Source organism: Rhinolophus ferrumequinum, chromosome 22, assembly GCF_004115265.2.
Source record: "Rhinolophus ferrumequinum isolate MPI-CBG mRhiFer1 chromosome 22, mRhiFer1_v1.p, whole genome shotgun sequence".
Classification (NCBI taxonomy): Eukaryota; Metazoa; Chordata; class Mammalia; order Chiroptera; family Rhinolophidae; genus Rhinolophus; species Rhinolophus ferrumequinum.
In genome coordinates, this window is record NC_046305.1 from 19,685,409 (window position 1) to 19,692,915 (window position 7,507).

Genomic DNA, 7,507 nt, shown 5'->3' on the forward strand with positions numbered 1-7,507 from the left:
ATTGTAAAGCACAAGGGCTTTTATTTCTTTCAAGGATATGTATTATCATTGAGTGGAGTGACAGAAGGTTAAAAAGGAGAGTCCCATGAATCTGCCCCAAATCACGTGAAGGAAGCATGATTTGAGAACCACTGGCCTGTTTTCCTGTTAGACATGAAGAACCTCAAAACAGCTTGAAAATGCCCAATGCTTTCCCACAGATTAGGGGGCTATGACGGGTTATCTCACGGGTTATCTCACTCATGTTTTACTTGACAATGAGGGCCGTTTTTAGGATTTCCTGTAGCCGCCCCCTTTAATGCATTCTCATATACCTTGAATAAATGAACAAATTGTTGAATTCATTCGCTTAGAAATTAGTTTCCTCATCGATTGTGCAAAAGTACACTTTGGTCTCACTACTATGTTGTTGCAAAGTCTGTGTTCTGCCCACATTGATGACACTTCCCTAAGATTTAAGCCAGTTCTGACATCAGTTTCCTTCTTGTGGCCCTGCAGCCCATGCATTACTCAAGGTTGGGGGAACGTGTGTTCCTGAGCAAAGCTGAGCAATCATTTTTGTTGCCCATTTATTATCACCTCTCCCTGCCCTTGTCATGTGGTGGCGGGGGGGTTAGGGATGGGGGTGCAGAAGGATTGACAGGGAAGTTCAGAGGGTGATTTTAGCGGCTTCCCAGTAAATTGCTGTATGGCTTCTCCCTGAGTCATCAAGACAGGGACAAGCTTGAAGGAGCAGGGTTTTCCTGCCAGTATCTGTGTTCTCTCTGGGTGTGAGCAGACATGAATGGCTCTGGTAACCAGACCCACAGCTGCTGCCCCATTTGCATGATGATTTATAAGGCTGGGTCCTGGACACTCAATGGGGAGGCATTTTCCTGGGGTATTTAGGTGAGGAGTTGTTTGAAGTGATGACGGTCAGAGAACTTGATTTTGGGCTGTTTCCTCATTTCTGCATTTCTACTGCTACCGCAGTCATAGCCATGAAGCTGGAATATCTACCTAGTAGAGATATAAAGGGCACCTTATACAGAACTTCATATGGAGCCTTTGGCGTTGTAGAGGAGAGGATATAAAAACAACTAGTAAATACAGCCCTGGCTTTTGAGGAACTGACTGTTTGAGGCAGGAACAGAAGCAAAGAAAGATCCTGAGAACACTCATGAAGGAACTTCTGTGCAAATGCCTAGGGGGCATAAGGGCACAGGGTGGTGACCATGTAGAGAACAGAAGGTGCTATGGCCTGGGGTAAAACAGAGGGGAATTAGCTGTGTCCTCTAGGGAGTTACTTAACTTCTCTAGGTTTCAGTTTCGCCTAGAGTAGCATCTGGCTCTAAATGGCATCTGTCACAATTATTATTATTGTAAATAAGATGAAACTGTGGACCAACCAGGATGCTGTCTTGCATATTCTTGCCCACTGAGATTTCCACTGTGAGGAAGTCCTGCCCTGAGCTCTCTCATGCCCTCAACCTTCGGGTTTTCGCTTTGGGATCTACAATACCAGTGAATGGCTGGATGGAGCTCAAGGTGCCACCAGCAGCCACCAAACAGGACAGACCAGAATGAGGCTGCAGGGTCTACTTGAGGGGAAAACTTGGGACTTCGGCCTCAGGGACAGCATCCCTAACTTTCATCCCCAGCCAGCTGGCTGTAACGTGTTGGCAGAATCAGAGGCTGCATGGCGTGTAGTTAAAAGCACAGAGCCAAACGGGGTTCCAATCTCAGCAGTCACTAGTTGTCTGACCGAGGGCAAGTTATTTAACCTTTTTGTGCCTCCGTTTCTTGATCTGTCTATGAAGATAATAATAGTACCTACCTTGTAGGGTTGCTGTGAGAATCACAGGAGTTAACACATGTAAGATGCTTGGAACGATGTCTGGCACCGAGTAATCACCATGAAAGTGGTAGCCATTCTTATTTAGTAGAGATCCTTGGGTGTGAAATTCTGAGTTTTGTCACTCTCTGATAAGTTTTGAGGGGTCGACGAGGGTAGTGTGAGGAAGGGTTTGTGAGGACAGCCAGTTGGGCAGGCAGAACCTTCCTCCCTAGTCCGGGGGTCTTCAGGGAAGAGGAGGATAAATATGGGAGCCAGGAGGGAGGAGGACATGCCTGTCCACGGTCACACAATTCCTCTAAAGGACTCTTACTACTTTTCTAGAAGCATCCACAGAAACATCACACAGGGAACTAGATAGCATGCCCAGAACGCTATCCCGTCCTACAGATGGAGAATGGCTGTGTCTCTGTGACCCTTGTGAGGACCAAGCCTGCCAGATGCAGCCTGTGCTTCCCAACTGGCTGGCCAGACCCTCGGCACGTGCATTGGTGACTAAACCTTACCACGGCGACATCTGGCTTTTCCTACCATGATTTTTCCTCCTTACCATTTCCTTCTTTACTTACAAAAAAAAAAAAAAATCTTGCTGTGTCATATCTATTTTTGTAAGTCACTTTAGGTTGTTCTTGGAATAGGCAGAGAAGAAATAAATAAACTAGTTCCTGGAGTTCTTATTTACCTTTCTCGAGCTTTATATAGTAGAAAGAGGAATCCCTTTCTAAAAATGAAATATTTCATAGAAGCCTTACATATGTGTTACACAGATGAAGTTAAAGCAGGGAAAAGAACTCCAAGACCCCAGTGCATGGCCACCCCCTTACCACCTGAGGCGTCCTTTCCAAACCCCAGCTCTGAGGACCCCTGTTTGTAAACCACCAATCCGCTCCATGGAAACCCTACTTCAAAGCTTAGTATGTCATTTTGATGTAAAAATAAGGAAGTGAGATGGTTTCTTGTGACCTTTGGGACAATTTCCTAATGATTGGTGCACACTAACTGCTAAAGAATGAATACTAGTTAATATCTAACAAAAAAGAAATAGGAACAAAATCAAAAGTCCTGTTTTCCCTCCTATTAGATAAGATAACCATTGTCAGGTTAAGTAACAATGAGGCCTTAAGTACCACTGACGGACTTTAATAGTTAAATGTGGGTTCTTGATGTGACAAGTATAAGGAAAAAATTCAAAAGTAGTTTTTCATCGATGACCAACACAACCTGTGTATCAGCTGCTTCAGTTGCCCCCACACCAGTGAATTTCCCATTCCTTAAAATGCCTGTACTTCCATCTCTCTCCTTTTATGTTTAACTCTCTCCTCAAATTTCAGTTCCTTTGTGAAGCCTCTTGTGATCTACCTAGTAGTCCAAACCCTATAGCACTTTGTCACACACAGGCTGCTCTGTATTAGGGTGGAGGTCTGGCTTCCTTATTGAGGAGGTGATGTGTTGTCTGAGTCGCTTTGCACCCAGGGGTCAGCTTTCATTAGGGCAGTGGGCACCTGCTAACTGCTACTGATATTCCCTAATTCTCCCTGGTAACTAACACAGTGCCTGTTTCTAAAAAAAAAAAAAGAAATTAGAAGTTATATGCCTGTGTTGGTATAAAGACAGATATATTACTATTACACATTAAAACATTTTCTTTAAGCCTAAAAATTCTTTTTTTCTTCTGATTTAAAAAAGAAATTAAAACGTTTTTGTAATTCCCCCAAAGCATTGTGGGCCCTTGCAGATATATAAGGCCTACCACTTACTGCTATGTGGACTTGGGCAATTCATTCAACTTCTCTGGGTTTCATTTTCTCATTTGTAAAATGGGGAAAATAATAGGACCCAATCTGCAAGATTAAATGTTGCCTAATACTTATTTTGTATTGCACAGTTAAAAATAGGGTACACAAGGGACAAAAATCTTAATTTCTTCTTGTGCTCCCGTGCAACCTCAAATCTAGTTTTTTATTTCATTCTTGGCAAAGATGGACTTCCTATTTCAAGGGAAAAGCACAACAAGAAAACAGACAAAACCAAATCAAAAGCTTTCCGAGTCATCCAGGGACTCTTGCTAAACACCAACTTGATGAGTTCACAGTAAATGAATCAGAGACTCATGGTTTAGATTTCAGTCTCAAAGTCCAGAGAAGGAAACAGGAAGGCGTGGACTTCACAGAGCAGCTGGCTATACCAGCCTTACTCTGCCAGCTGAGCAAGAGATCAGCATGTCCCAGAGCCCCTCAGACACCTTCTTTCTCTGGGCTCCACTCACATTTCTCATTTGAATGTGTCCTCCTCCTGAGAATAGATGCCATCAAGTGGCCCTGACTAGAAACCAGAGTAACCAGAGCACCCCAAACCCAAGATTTTGTTATTGCCTAATCCTTGATCTCCATTCCATTCATTCCCTAGCTGCAGACAAGTAGGATTTCTAAGAAAGATTTGGGGGTGGAGGTGGTAGATGTGCTCTGTGTGGATGACGTTTTCCAGGAAACTCAGCTGGCTTCCTGAGAGGTGTCATATACTGGAACATTCCCGTGGCTGGTAGGGGAACTCTGGAATGACTCAAGAGAAGACCTGAACCAGGAAAGGGTGGGTTATGTCCTAAAGCCACAACCTCCTCTAACTCTGTCAAACTGCATCCGGTTTAATTAGAGCTTCAGGCCCCTCCACCTCACAAACCAGGACGCTTTCCAAGATGAACCAGAAGGCCCTTCCACTCCAAGTCACCCTCACACCTCTAACACCCTCATTTGCATATGTGGTTAGCTTTTTATTGACATCTGAGTGACCTGTGAACAGCTTCAGCTGGCCCTCTGATGGACTCGGATGAGTTGGATCACAGCTTCTTTAAAGATCTGCTTGGAGATCCAGCTTTCTTTTTTTTCAGTTTCTGTTTTTCGTGTGTTTTTTTATTTTATTAGTTTCAGGTGCACAAGACAAAGTAATGCTTAGACGTTTATCATTTATATCCCTCACACTGTGTGAAACCCCCTCCCCCATCCACTATCCCTCTGACATCGCACACAGCCATTACATTTCCACTGTCTCTATTCCTAATGCTGTGCTCCGCTTCTTGTAAGTATATACATACATATATATACATATATATATAAAATTATACTTGGCATTCATTATTGTTCAGCTTCAGGTGGAAAGTGCAGTGATCAGGCATCTACATCTTCTCTGAGGTGGTCTCCCACATGGGACAAGTGTCCATTGGATACCCTACAAAATCTTTACAACATTATTGATTACATTCCCCAAATTAATTTTCAAAACCCCGTGGCCATCTTGTGGTTACCGACTGTTTTCTAATCCCCTCACCTTCCCCCTTATCCCCACCCCCCCGCCCATTTAGCAACCCTCAGTTTTTCCTCTATGTCTCCAAAACTGTTTCTGATTAGTTCATTCACTTATTCTTTTCTTTAGATTCCACACATAAGTGAGATCATATGGTACTCTCTATTCTGTTCCATTGATCTATGTGTCTGTTTTTATGCCAGTACCATGCTGTTTTGATTACTGTAGCCTTGTAGTATAATTTGATGTCAGGTATTGTCATACCTTGGAGTTCCAGCTTGGTTGAGCCCCCAGAGCCAATTTGTCAGTCAGTCAACACACATGGAGTAATTGGGCACAACCAGCAAGGCCTTTTGCCAGGCACTGGTTAGTGCAAGGTGGTGAGTGATGATGAGGAAAGACCTGACTCTTAGAGATGAAACAGTCAGGAAAGACATAAATAGAAACCCTAGATGTTTGTGCCAGACACAAACATCTACAAACTGACTAGTTCACCTGTGTGGCGAGAGTTCCACGCTGTTTTAATCTAAGGGTCTACAGGCCAAGGTTCTTTCCCCTCTGCACAAGCAGGCCTTTATACGGAGCACACATTCTCTCCAATGCTGAATGGAAACAAAACAACCTTGGCACCACCACCCGCCCACTCTAGACATCCTCCCAACCCCGGGGAGCAGAAGGGGCTCCCTGGCCTAACGGAGGCTACAGTAGTCCCCCTTTACTTGCCGTTGTGTTTTCCAAGATTTCAGATACCTGTGGCCAAACATGGTCTGAAAATAGTAAGTGGCACATTCCAGAAATAAACAATTCATAGTTTTAAATTGGGCACCGCGCTGAGTAGCGTGATGAAATCTCGCGAGATCTCGCTTGACGTGTGGGTACGAGAACCGTCCCTTTGTCCAGTATCCACGCTCTGTACACTCCCCGCCCGTTAGTCACTTAGTAGCCATCTTGGTTAGCAGAGGGACTGTCCTGTTATCACTGTGCTTGTATTCAAGTAACTCTTATTTTACTTAATGATGGGCCCAAAGCTCAAGAGTGGTGATGGTGGCAATTCAGATATGCCAAAGAGAAGCTGTGAAGTGCTTTCTTTACGTGAAAAGGTGAGTGCAGTTCTGTAAGGTATTTTGAGAGTATGAGAGACCGCATTCACATAATTTTTATTAGAGTACATTGTTATCATTGTACTATTTTATTATTTGTTGTGTTGTTCATCTCTTACTATGTATGTCTAATTTGTAAATTAAACTTTATCATAGGTGTGTATGGATAGGAAAAAACATAGTGTATACAGAGTTCAGTACTGTCTGTGGTTTCAAGCATCTATCTCCTGGGGGGTCTTGGAACACATCTCTTACGGATAAGGGGGGACTGCTATATAAGGCTATAGCTCTCGTCACTCAGAACTGGGCACCCTGCCCCACAGCAGAGAAGGGGAGGGGGCACTACGTAATTGCCTATGTAAGACCCTACCACCTGAGGAAGACAAGATGGGGGCAGAAAATGTAGCCAGAGGCTGTGCTTTGTGGTGATCACTATGACCCGCTCTAATTACTGTGCATCCGGTGAGGGCCTGTGCTGGGTGCTTCTGAGCATAGACATATATAACATAGCCTTCTGGCCATGAGACATCCTGTATGAAAAGTCAGCCCCAAACAGCCTGGATTGAATGCCAAACGCCTGGTGCATACCGTAAGTGCCAGAGGAAAAGAAATAATAATGGTAATATTTATTGTGCATTTACTGTGTGTCAAAGCACTATTCTAAATGGTTCATATGTATTTAATTTTTCCAACAACCCATGAGGTGGGTGCCAGTATTATTCTCCTTTTATTGATGAGAAAAAATGAGGCTCAAGGAGATTAAAGAACTGGCTCAGTGTCATAAGTTTTAAGGTGGACCATAATTTGAACTCAGCACTCTGCCTCACCAAGTGCGTGTGCACAAACATACCTGAACATGTTTTTTTGTTTTGTGTTGTTTTGGGGGGATTTTTTGGTAAATGATGGGAAAGGACTTTGGGAAAGAGAGATAACGGCAGGCACAGACGGACTCCTGTTTGTAACTTATTTTTGCTATAAAGAAGGAACTTCGAAGGCTGAGTTTTAAAGTAGGAGCATGTCTTAATAGCGAAGAGATCATTGTTGATGTTTTGTTTTGCAATATTTAAGATCCTCAAATTGTGAGCATGCTGAAACTGTAATGTAGGAGAGCAGTGGGCAGGGACTGGCTGGCTAGGAAGGGGAGGAGCTGAGGGGAAAAGAGAAAGGCAGTGCAGGGGAGGGGAGGAGCAGCTCTCCTGAGCGCTGCCAGGGAGTCGCTGTGGAGTCCCAGCCCACTGCACGACTCCTGTGCCCTGGTGCGGCCCCCACGCTGGGG